Source organism: Dendrobium catenatum, unplaced genomic scaffold, assembly GCF_001605985.2.
Source record: "Dendrobium catenatum unplaced genomic scaffold, ASM160598v2 fragScaff_scaffold_1013, whole genome shotgun sequence".
Classification (NCBI taxonomy): Eukaryota; Viridiplantae; Streptophyta; class Magnoliopsida; order Asparagales; family Orchidaceae; genus Dendrobium; species Dendrobium catenatum.
Genome location: NW_021319475.1, coordinates 160,479 through 173,337, shown reverse-complemented (window position 1 = coordinate 173,337; position 12,859 = coordinate 160,479). Strand labels below are relative to the sequence as shown.

General features: G+C 34.9%; 1 long non-coding RNA gene across 1 annotated transcript; it reads left to right on the top strand.

Moving 5' to 3' along the window:
* The first annotated feature begins 10,192 nt into the window (after nt 1-10,192).
* On the top strand, nt 10,193-10,753 carry LOC114580402. The gene is made up of 3 exons (XR_003701782.1): nt 10,193-10,272; nt 10,453-10,600; nt 10,697-10,753. It is a non-coding gene; the product is annotated as an uncharacterized LOC114580402 (long non-coding RNA).
* Nucleotides 10,754-12,859: the final 2,106 nt, after the last annotated feature.

Here is a 12,859-nt window from a genome sequence, read left to right as displayed (position 1 = left end):
AAGAAAGCCGTCCCAAACGAAACCTAAATTAGACTTATTAAACCTATTAACAAGCAACAATATTAAGCAACTTATTAGTTAATTAATCATGCCTTATTGAGCCTAGTAAGAAGCAACATATTGAGCATAAAAATGAGATTCTAATTGAATGTACTGCTAAGTAAACAAACACTTTAAAAAGAATAAATAAGTAGCTTGTGTTCATGAACAAAAGCTATCTAATAAAGAAAAGAACAAAGCTCTTAGTTCCATTAGTAAATTAAACTATTATGAGCGAGCTTTTATAAAAGCTTCATTTGGGACGACTTTTTTACTGCTTTTTAAAGAAGCTTGAAAGTTGCTTTAAGAAGCATTAAAAAAACCGTCCCAAACGAAGCCTAAGTCAAGTCAAAAATAGTTTGTTAAGCATATTGATTTATTTGTAAATTTATTATGAGATGTTTAGGTTACCACAAAATATTGAATAGCAAACAAATTTTTGTTCATTTGAGAATGGCTAATCGCTATTGCTCATAAAAGTCAAAATTAAAGTTATTAATATATCTTGTGAACATTTTTTATTTTACTAATATACCAGTTCTTAATATTTTTTAGCCATATATGAATTAAATTATCCAACTTTAAATATTTAGTTATTAAAAATTTATAATATCTTATTTTAAAAATTATAAGGTATTGATTTTTTTTAATTTCACTTTATATGTCTCATAGTGTACGCAATTAGAGAAATAACCCTGCTGTTATTTTGTCGGAGAAATACGAATAAGAATATACAAAAGAATTAATTTGTATATTATATAAAATTTTGATCAAATATATATATATATATATATATATATATATATATAACTTGGATTAAATTAAATAAATACAAATTGAATTCTAATTAATGCTATTTATAGTACCGCAAAATAATGAGTTAATAACTTTAGATTATTTACTTATTTTCTTCCATCTTCCTAAAAAAGTCCCAAAAAAAGCATGCTTCATCTTTCACAAACGGAGGAGGCCCGTGGCCCCTCGTCCTTCACGGTAGGGGTGTTAAAACTTAAAACGGATATTCGGATCGAACTCGGAGTTGACCAAGCTCCAATTTAGTTGACCTGAATCTAACCTGATTTTGCAAACGGGTCAAAAATTTAGACCAGGTCTTGATCCTCCAAGTTACCAGGTTGACCCGACCCAACCCAATTTTCAAACGCTTGTTTCGAGGGTTGAGTGTGAGCTGCGTGACTGTGGCCTGTGGGCGAGGCCATGAGGGGGGCCTAGCGGGACCGTACAAGTCTGCGGGTGTGAGCAAGCAAGCTTACAGTAGTATGGGGTGAGTGCGCAGGTGCGGGACTGCCCATTATGCGATAGCGCTGAGGGCAACCTGACGAGACCGCTCGAGGCCAGTGAGGGTGTTGCGGTTGCGGGTGAGGATGTGTTGTGCATGTTGGTGCACTGCGTGCGGGTGTGAGATTACATGAGCTCGTGGGCAGCCTGGCAAGGCTGCGTGGAGCGCGATTGCAAAGTGACCTTGAAAATACTCGATTTTTCAAAAAGTTTGAAAAATAAACCCCGAATCCGACCCATTTGTTAAATGGGTCGATTTGAACCAATATTTTCACGTTCGAATTATCGAATACGGTCAATAATTGACACTAATACCAATTAGTAGTTTTTTTAGCTTTAAGTAAACTTGCTCAAGGTAAATTATCGTAGGATTGCATGAGGAGTTGAAATGACCAATCTTTCGTAAAGGGATTATGGTATTTTATTCAATGTTTTATTTATCAAAATAAAAACAAAAACATGTTTGTTACGACAGATAAAAAATAAGAAGATTATACCTACAAGCAAAAAAAAAAGGAAAAAAAAAATTAACGGGTCATTTTGGATCAAAATGATTTCCCAGGTCAGTCGAACACGACCCATTTAATAATCATGTTAGAAAAATTCAACCTGTTTATTAAACGGCTCAATCCAAATCTAAAATTTTTAGTTAAAAGTTAACAGATTGGGTCAATTTTTTTGACATCTCTATCAAGAGACATGCATTTTCAACGCACTTCTCATTCCCTTATCAATTTTCTTCAGCACAGTTAAAGCTGTCATGTGTGAACATATTGCTAAACATCAACTTAACTTCGGCATAGCAATTATCTCTCTGTTGCTATTTTGGTTGGTGATATTGAAATCAAAAGTAGCTCTTGTGGGCATAAATATGTACATAAAGTTTTGAAGAGTCACTTTTGAATGTGCCTTTAATCATTGTTTTCAAGGATGATTTGCAGACTCACATTTCGAGGAATAGTGAGGTGATGCGGGGTGATTGGTTACTTGCCGACAATTCCTCAGCTGATGGTGAAGAATTTTATGAGGAGGATTTGACTTCAAGACTATAATTTTTTTAAAAGAATTGGCAAACGTAGAGCTCGTAATTCTAAAAAGAAGTGATGCACTTTTGGGTCTTGATTTGGTTTTCGTGGACGTTTGTTCGTGCTTTTGGGAGCTGTTTTGGTGCTGGCGTTGATGCTGATGCTGTCTTTTTGAATGTTAGAGCTGATTTGATTTTGTTGGTGTTGGTTTGACTTGTTTCCAGTCTTTTCCTATGTTGTGTGATTGAGTCTTGTTTACCTCTGCTTTGTGTTTCTGTTTTTTAGCTTCTTTTGTTTGTTATAGTATTTAGTTTGAATCTATCGCTCATAGGTTTTTCTTTAAATTGTGTATTTCTTGATTGCTTTAGATTCATTAAAGACTTGTATCATTATTTTGTTTTTTACTTGTAAGCCACATCTGCGGGTTTTTGGCGGAAAAAAAAAAAGTACAGAAAATACTATTTGTAGGATTTTTTTGCCTCACCCATTAGCTTACCTACAATAAAGCCTTTTCTATTAACATTCATAAGGAATCTTATATCTTTTGAAAAAACAAAGATAAAGTTTGTGGATGAGCAATTTATGATGGAACACAACTGAAGAAACTTAAAGTTTCAGAAAGCATAGAGGAAATGAAAGAAAGCTTTATTATCTTAACCAACCCAGACGCTACAGACCAGACTCTTTTATAAAGGAAAATACAGAGCTTATAATATAGCTAAACCAGTTAGAGAAGGACACGTGGATAATACATTTATTTACATACAAATTTGTGTTTCTGTTCTAATAACAACCATCTAACATGCAAAGCATGTATATACATATAAGCTCATGTAATTATGTGCAGGGCCTTACCTTAGTGGTTCATATCTCATAATCTGACTATATGAGGTCACGTAGGCCCGGTGGTGAATTTTATGAATAATTTTTTTGTGCGGTCACCGAACGGCATCTAAGGCGAATGAGAACACATACGTCATATTTTTTATGTATACCACTGATGTGTACTTCTCGATATCGGGTAATGTGGCACGTTTTGATTCGCCTCTGAACCATTTGGTGACCGCACATAATAATTTCACGGATTTTACCCAATATAAAGAAGCATGAGAAGCAATCATTTCTTCAAATTGGGCAATAGAGTCTTTCATTTGCTTCAAATTCTTCATTTTATCCACCGTTGTTTGTCTGGGTGGTGAAGAGCCGGCTGGACAAAGCCGAGGTCCTTGGTTCGAATCCCTTGGCAAACAGTGAAAGCCTTAAGTGTTGGCCCATGTAAATTGGTGTGGGTTGTATGTTAGGTTGACCTGGGTTTTCAGTGTCCTAAGGACAATGCTTCTTCGTCACCAAAAAAAAAAAAAAATTTCTTCATTTTATACTACATTAGAGTCATGTGCTAACTTATCTACCACGTGGCGATTTGACAAACTCTATTCTAGCAACAAATAATGCGAAAAAAATTACAAATATTTGTATTTTTTTGTGCCACTCAAGCAAATGTTTATATAAAAAATTTCTTATTAAAAATTACAGATATAATGTCATACATTGATATGATAAATTTAATATTGCATAAATGTTTTTAATTACAAAAATCTTAAATAATAATTGAAAAGATACAAAAAAAAAAAATCACAAGAACTATCATTTAAAATCTTGTTATTAGACTTTATGATTTTGGTTGCAATTAATTCAATTAATATGATTTCGGAAGATGAGGAGCTAAAAGCCCAAAACTTCATAAATAAGTTTGTTTATTTAGTATTATTAAATAATTTTCAGATTTCAAAATATAAAGGAAATTTAAAAAAAAAGTCTTATAATAGCAATGAAAAAAAACACATAATTTTTTTTTTGCATTATTTTCTATAGAAAAAAAATTGGGCAAGTCGCCACATGACGGACGACTTGCCTACGTGGCACACAAATCGACAGCCATGTGGCGACTTAGGCTTCGTTTGGGACGGCTTTTTTATTGCTTTCTAAAACAGAGTTTTAGTACAAATTTTTTTATTTTTGTAATAAAACTCCATTTTAGAAAGCAATAATAAAGCCGTCCCAAACAATGCCTTAGGCTTCTTTTGGGACGGCTGTCTTCGGCTTTCTAGTACAAAAATTTTAAATTTTGTACTAAAAAGCTATTTTAAGAAGTAGGAAGAAAGCCGTCCTAAACGAAGCCTTAATTTGATTTGGCAAAAAAAACTACCATTTTATATAATTTAAATTTAAATGAATGCTGTTTTTTAAAATTTCACCTATAGAAAATAACATTCATTGTGATTTGTTTTTTTCATGCATTAGCTTTCCTGTGACAAGTTCTTTTCAATTAGCAGTCACAAGGAATCTTTTAGCTTTTAAAAAATCTAAGGTAAAGTTTGTGGATAAGCAATAGTCTTCCCTTTGCTTAGCGAGTAAGTCTCCATATTAATGACATTCACTCTTTCAGCTATTTCTGCTTGTGTAATTTAACATTGATGTTTGTCTTCATTTGATTCAATTCCACTTCAACATATCGTATATTTGTATTCACATATGAAAATGAAAATTACTTAGTAAATAAGTTTGCATGGTCATTAAATTATACAAATATGTATGGACAAAAGGGTAATTTTGGTTGCATGATTTCTAAATAATTTAGAAGAACGCTCTCAGCCATCTGTGATTGCAGAGAAAGGATTAATTAATGGGTAATTCTGAGAGTAGTTCCTCTCAATTCCCATACAATGGGAGCAACAATGAATCTGATAAATCAAAGAAGAAGGAAACTGAAGAGCAAACTTCAACAGCAAGTTCTGCCCTCAAGGTGGGTGCAGCTACAGCAGGAACTGCTCTCCTTGCGTTTGGTGCATGGAGCCTTTCATCATCATATGATTCTTCTGAGAACAAATCCCGAAAGGTTGGGGTTATGGGCAGATCTGAACTACAAGGTCATACAGATATTTCTATGATCTTTATTTCATTTTGATTGATCTAATTTAGTAGTTTATGTCGAGCATGTTAGCTGAATTACGATAGAAGTTTTTTAGTTGAATATTTTAAAATTGTCAAAGTTGATGCAAACAGAACATTTAGATAATTAAATAGTGTGAAATCTCTCAAGTAAAAGAAAGCTAATTTTTAAACATCGATGTGCCTTTTGGTGTAATGGTTGGATTTTTCATAAAAAATTGCAGTTAACCGTGCTCATCCAGAGCAATTCTAGAATGGGTGACATACTGGGAAGTTACACCAACTGGACAAAACCGTAAGACTCTTAGGCCAAAGTGGACAATATCTCGATAGTTAAGAGTTTGGACAGTTACAACTAGGATGTGATTAATCTGCAATCTTATGCTAACATCAAAACTTACACTATTCAGGCGATTTTGGCTATCATGACACCACTTCCAGATTGATCAAGGTAATGAGTTATAATGTTTGGTCCCGTGAAGATGTAGAGGTGATTGAGCGGATGGAAGCCATTGGCCAACTAATTCAGAAGCACTCCCCTGATATAATCTTCTTCCAGGTGTAAATTCTTTTGAATCAAATTAGTTTGAGCCTTGAAGAGGGTGGATACCTCATACTAATAAAAAATAGTTATGAATTTAAATTGTTTGTCTTTCGGGAAATTACACCATATATTTATACCATTTTTTGTAACTCCCAATGGTGGAAACTCTATGAATGTTCTGTCCCCCCACAGAAGGCAACAAATAAATACTTCTGCATGCTGGTAAACTTCTGATTATCAACAACTAGTCTAGTTTTCCTTTAAATCCTTACGATATGAGTTTAGGATATTTCTTGTAATTTCCTTCTTGAAAATCAAACTTTGATAATTTGATTGTAGTTGAGCAAGTTGCCTGTGACAACATTTAGCAACAAAATCTTTGAGAACTCCAGAAAGGAGATTTGTTTGGCTAAGGTTGATGTTGGAACTAATAATCACCTCGTAGTTGCAACCACCCACCTTAAGAGCCCAAATCCTCCTAAAATGAACAGCAGCAAGCGAATAGCTCAGGCAGAAGAGGCTATCAACCTACTCAAAAACTTGCCCAATGTTGTATTTGGTGGTGACATGAACTGGGATGAGAGCTTAGATGGCCCTTTTCCACTCAATGAAGATTGGGTTGATGCCTGGACTGAGCTCAAGCCAAGAGAGGATGGATGGACTTATATGCGCCCTCAGAAGAGATTAGATAGATTTCTTTGTAAACTGAGTGACTTTAAGATCATTGACATTAAGACGATAGGAAAGAAAGCAATAGCAGGGCTTTCATACCACCATAACAACATGGTTGATCGTGTGTATCCCAGTGATCACTTTGGTTTGCTTTTGACTATTTCCAATTAATAAGCAAGTCTATCGTTAGAGAATAAGGAGTTTTCTATCTATATTATTACAAGTCTTAAGGAATGTCTTCATGTAATCTATGACTGTTATTAAAAAATGGGTCTTATCTTTGTTGAAGCTTTGTTGAAGAACATAATTGCTGTAATTGAATAATAGGCCAAGCAATATCTGCAATGGCATTGTTTGGTTTCTTTCAAAATTGTTAACTGTTTTGATTTATATTCTTGTATTTATGCAAATTGGACATTAATTTGGCTATGTAAGCATATAAGTTGATCATCAACCTCTTTCAATTTATTGTTAGTTTCTTGCTTGTTTGATGAAGCTGTCAACCAATCAGAAGTTTATTATTCAGAACACTAAGGTTTCGTAAAATTTTGGAGGATTTACCTTTGTACTGTTTTGCGTTGTAAATCTTTAGGACATTCCAAATCGGAATGTTTGCTATTGCACCCTCAATTAGCTAAATCCCATTTGATTCGGGATGTTCCTCTTACTATTACTGTGCCCGTTAAAAATATTAGTCTGCCTTGTGTTCCTAATGTGGATGTTGTTGTGGAGAATCATTATTTAGTTAATTCGGTTGTTAGTCCTGTTGTGTCTCTTGGGGCTAGTTGTCACGTCTCTGCGCTTGCTCATGTCACGCATGGGGGTGGGAAGGCTGTATTTCTTATTGAGGATAATGTTGTGCATCTGATTGATGTTTCTGATGGGGGTGTTGGCTCCCCTACGCCTTTGTTGAATGATGTTGGAGAGGAGGATAAGTTAGCCTTGAACAATTGTAAGGTGAATTGTATTGATGATGGGGGTTTGGTTGGTGGAGTGAATTTGGTCTCTGCCGCCATGGAGCTGGTTGCTTCTACTCCTTTAGGTAAGCCGTTTGAGAGTGTGAATGTTGGGATCTCTAAGGATTTTGTCTCCTGAGCTTCTAGACGTCGGCCTTAACTTCCAAAAAACTAAAACACCTATCTATCTTTCATAAAAGACTGGACAGCTGTCACGATTCCAATGGTGTTGTTAGTGGAAGGGTTATAGTTGGGGAGGGTGTTAGTCCTGCTGTCAGTGGAGGGGTTGCTTTTGTTGGTAATGTTGTGTCTTGTGGTGCTCTAGTTTCTTCCCCTTCTAATGTAACTCATGTGTCGTCTGGTGATCGTCTTGTGTTGAATTCTGTGGAATGTGGCCCTTCGAGTGAGGTTTCGATTATTTTTGTTGTGCCAGAATCTTCTCCTATTGTGAATCTTGATAAGAGAAACAAGAAATTTGTGGATATTCCTATTTATGTTATGTCTAATGTTGAGTTGAATGCCCATATGGCTTGGTCATTGAATAACTATGTCCATTTGCAAACAGATTAGCTAATTTTGGATTATTCTTCTTCTTCTCATTCTGAGGGGGAGGATGTGACATTTGAAGAAGAGGTTTTGCCTTCTCATATTGTGGATCAATTTCGTCCCTATGTTGATGAAAAAAAGGCAAAAATAAAGGCAAAAAGAAATAGGCTTTCTTCGCTTCTCTTTTTACTATTTCGACTGCGGCTTTTGGCAAGTTTTTTTGGACGATAATGATGAAGCCCCCAGCTTCCCTCTTGTTGGCTTGTGTGGTTGGCAACTCGGGTGCTTTGGCTCATTGTTTGTAACTTATGACTGTGTTCTATAGCTGCTTATACCATGGATGGTCCTTGGCAGGCCCGGAGTTGGTGCGGGGGGCTTCTCCTGAATCTATCTCTGTCTTTCTCACAGCTAGTTGTTTTGCATATTGGCTGTCTTTTTGAGATTTTGCTGTTGGTTGATCGCTCTATGCTGTATTCCCTTTCTTTTATGAAATAAAATGTGTTCTTGTGTTAAAAAAAAAAAAGACTGAAAAATAGAACAATAAATAACAACTGGCTCGATTCAATTTCTAAAGTCTTAAGATCATGTTCTTGTTCAGCCATAAAAAAAAAAAATCTCAAAAATTTGCATCATATAACTTCGTCATAGCAATTATTTCTTTGTTGCTATTTTGCTGGGTGATTTCGTAATTAGAAGTAAGTGTTGGCCCGTGTAAATTGGTGTGGGTTGCATGCTAGGTCGACCGGGATTTACACTGGCTTAAGAATAGTGCTTCCTCATCAAAAAAAAAAAAAAAATTAGAAGTAGCTTTTGTGCGCATAAATATGTACAGATTTTTTTGCCTCACCCATTAATAGCTTACTTACGATAAGGCCTTTTCTATTAACATTCATAAGGAATCTCATAGCTTTTGAAAAAACAAAGATAAAGTTTGTGGATGTGTAATTTATGATGGAACACAACCACCTAACATGCAAAGCATGTATATACATATAAGCTCATGTGATTATGAGCAGGGCCTTAACCACTTTATATCTCATAATCCGACTATGAGGTCTTTTAGGCTTGGCGGTGGATTTTATGAAAATTTATTATGTGCGGTCACCGAACGGCATCTAAAGGCGAATATGAACATATCATGTCTTCTTTTTTTTTTTTGTGTTGCTGCACTGTAGCGCTCGATATCGGGTGACGTAGCACGTTTTCTGGTTCGGCTATGGACTGTTCAGTGACCTCACATAATAATTTCTCGGATTTTACGTAATATAAAGAAGCATGAGAAGCAATCATTTCTTCAAATTGGGCAATAGAGTTTTTCATTTGCTTTAAAGTCTTCATTGTATATAACATTATCAGCACACGTGTTGTCACACGTGGTATTTGACAAACACTTTTCTAGCAATATAAAATTAAAAAAAAATTACTAATATTTTTATTCTTTGTGCCATTCTAACAAATATTTTACAAAACTAAATAGATAAACTTATTTTTAAAGTTTTGGCTCCATAAAAGTACTCAACTTTAGACTGCAATTTAAAATTATGAAATTTTTTTCGAGATAAATAAAATATTTTTAATTATTTTAATTGTTTATACTTTTAAATGATGAGCAATAATCATAAAATATCTTATTCTTCTTTTTTTTTTTTTTTGAAGAAATAATTTCTCAAAACACAAGCCTCATATCCTTTACATTAATATGTTTCTTGATGCAAAGATTTGTTAAAAGTTATATATAAAAAAATTCAAAAAATGTTATACATTGATATTATAAATTTAATCTTGCATAAATATTTTTTAATTTCAAAAATCTGAAATAATAATAGAAAAGATAAAAAAAAAATCAAAAGAGTAATAATGATTTTGGTTGCAATTAATTCAATTAATATGATTTCGGAAGATGAGGAGCTAAAAGCCCAAAACTTCATAAATAAGTTTGTTTATTTAGTATTATAAAATGATTTTTAGATTTCAAAATATAAAATAAAGGAAATTAAAAAAACTCTTATAATAGCAATGAAAAAAAGTAAAAAACATATAATTATATATTTTTTGCATTATTCTCCCTGGAAAAAAATTTGGCAAGTCGCCACATGAGGGACGACTTGCCTGTTTTTTTTTCATCCATTAGCTTTCCTTGTGTTTGGTGTATGGAGCCTCTCATCATCTTCTGATTCATCTGAGAACAAATCCGGAAAGGATGGGGTTATGGACAGATCTGGATTTGAACTACAAGGTCATAAAGGTATTTGTATGATCTTTATTTCATTTTGATTGTTCTAATTTAGTTTATGTCGACCATGTTAGCTGAATTACGAGCAATTTTTAATTTAAATATTTTAAAATTGTTAAGCTGATTCAGACAGAACATTTAAATAATTAACTTGGCTGTGCTGTGATTAATCTCAAAACATACGCTATTCAGGTGATGATGGCTATCATGACACCGCTTCCAGATTGATCAAGGTAATGAGTTATAATGTCTGGCCCGTGAAGAAGTAGAGGTGATTGAGCAGATGGAAGCCATTGGCGACCTAATTCAGAAGCACTCCCCTGATATAATCTTCTTCCAGGTGTAAATTCTTTTGAATCAAATCAGTTTGAGCATTGAAGATAGATACCTCATACTAATCAAGAATAGTTATGAACTTAAGTTGTTTGTCTTTCAGGAAATTACACCATATATTTATATAATTTTCTATCACTCCCAATGGTGGAAACTCTATGGATGTTCTGTCCCCCCAGAGAAGGCAACAAAGAAATACTTCTGCATGTTGGTAAACTTCTGATTAGCAACAACTAGTCTAGTTTTCCTTTAAATCCTTATGATATGAGTTTAGGATATTCCTTGTAATTTCCTTCTTGAAAATCAAACATTGATAATTTGATTACAGTGGAGCAAGTTGCCTGTGAAAACATTTAACAACAAAAGCTTTAAGAACTCCAGAAAGGAGATTTGTTTAGCTAAGGTTGATGTTGGAACTAATAATCACCTCGTAGTTGCAACCACCCACCTTAAGAGCCCAAATCCTCCTAAAATGTACTGCAGCATGCGCATAGCTCAGGCAAAAAAGGCTGTTAGCCTACTCAAAAACTTGCCCAATGTTGTATTTGGTGGTGACATGAACTGGGACGAGAGCTTTGATGGCCCTTTTCCAGTCAATGAAGATTGGGTTGATGCCTGGAATGAGCTCAGGCCAGGAGAGGATGGATGGACTTATTTGCGGCTTCAGAAGAGATTAGATAGGTTTCTTTGTAAACTGAGAGACTTTAGGATCATTAACATTGAGACGATAGGAAAGAAAGCAATAGCAGGGCTTTCATACCACCATAACAACATGGTTGATCATGTGTATCCCAGTGATCACTTTGGTTTGTTGTTGACTATTTCCAATTAATAATCAAGTCTACCGTTGGAGATAAGAAGTCTTTTATCTATATTATTAGAAGTCTTGAGGAATGTTTTCATGTAATCTATGACTGTTATTAAACAGTGGGCTCTTATCTTTGTTGAAGAACATAATTGTTGTAATTGAAAATAGTAAGCCAAGCAATATCTGCCATGGCATTGTTTGATTTCTTTCAAAATTGTTAAACGTTTTGATTTATATTCTCGTCTTTATGCAAATTGGACATTAATGTGGGCATATAAGCATATAAGTTGATCATCAACCTCTTTCAATTGATTGGTTGTTTGATGAAGCTGTCAACCAATCAGAACTTTATTATTTAGAACACTAAGGCTTCATAATTTTTTGTACTTGAAAGCTGCTTTAAGAAACTATTAGAGCAACACAACACATCTCAACCGTAGATATCATATTACTTTCTATAGTTGTATGTGCTGCCTAACCTGTATAGCCATATGTGTTATAAGTCTCGGTCCTCTCCTCTATAAAAGAGGGATCATTCTTAGCTGTAACAGTCATTCAAGTTAATACAATTACTTTCTCCTCTTCTCTGTTCTCCGTCTCCTGGTTTCTACATGGTATCAGAGGGGCGTTCTTGATCCTGGATCATGGTGGATTCTGCTTCGTCGCAGATTCAAGATCACAACGATTAGATGATTCATGCCGATCCCTCCATTCCGACAACTCTGAAATTTGTAGTGCCAAAACTTCGCAACTTTGTCACGATCCAACTTGCCCCAGATAATTAAGCTATCTGGATATCGTAGATTCTCAAAAAAATTCGAGCAAATGGCTTTCTTGACTTTCTTGATCCCAAAATGTCTCCACCTTCTCGGTTCCTGTTTGCTCAAGATGGATCAACCGTTGCCAACCCTCTTTACTCATAATGGACGCTCACTGATCAAAATCTTTTAGCATCCATCTGCTCCACAATATCCCAATCGGTTTTACCTTATGTCATTCAGCTTCATTCCACCGTAGAGATCTGGACAACTCTCAAAAATTGTTTCCAATCTACTAACCTCTCAAAGGCCATTCAACTCAAAAATAAACTTCATCATGTTTCCCTCAAGAACGCATCCATGGATCATTATCTTTCCAAAATCAAGAATTTAGTCGATCAAATATCCGCGGCTGGCTCCTCGGTTGACACGGAGGACATCATTCTTTACATTCTTAATGGACTACCTCCCTCTTACAAATCCTTCAAAACTGGCATTAGAGCTATACTCACCCTCATTACCATTGACCAGCTCTACCCTCTGCTGTTAAGCGATGAAATCAATACTGCGTCAGACACCGCTCGGGCTCCACTCGGTTAAGATCCAACTACGGCTCTATTCACTTATCGAGGTCGTGGTCGTCGGTCTAGAGGAAGAACTTCGTTAAACAATAATGGACAAGCTCGGACTACAGTCAATG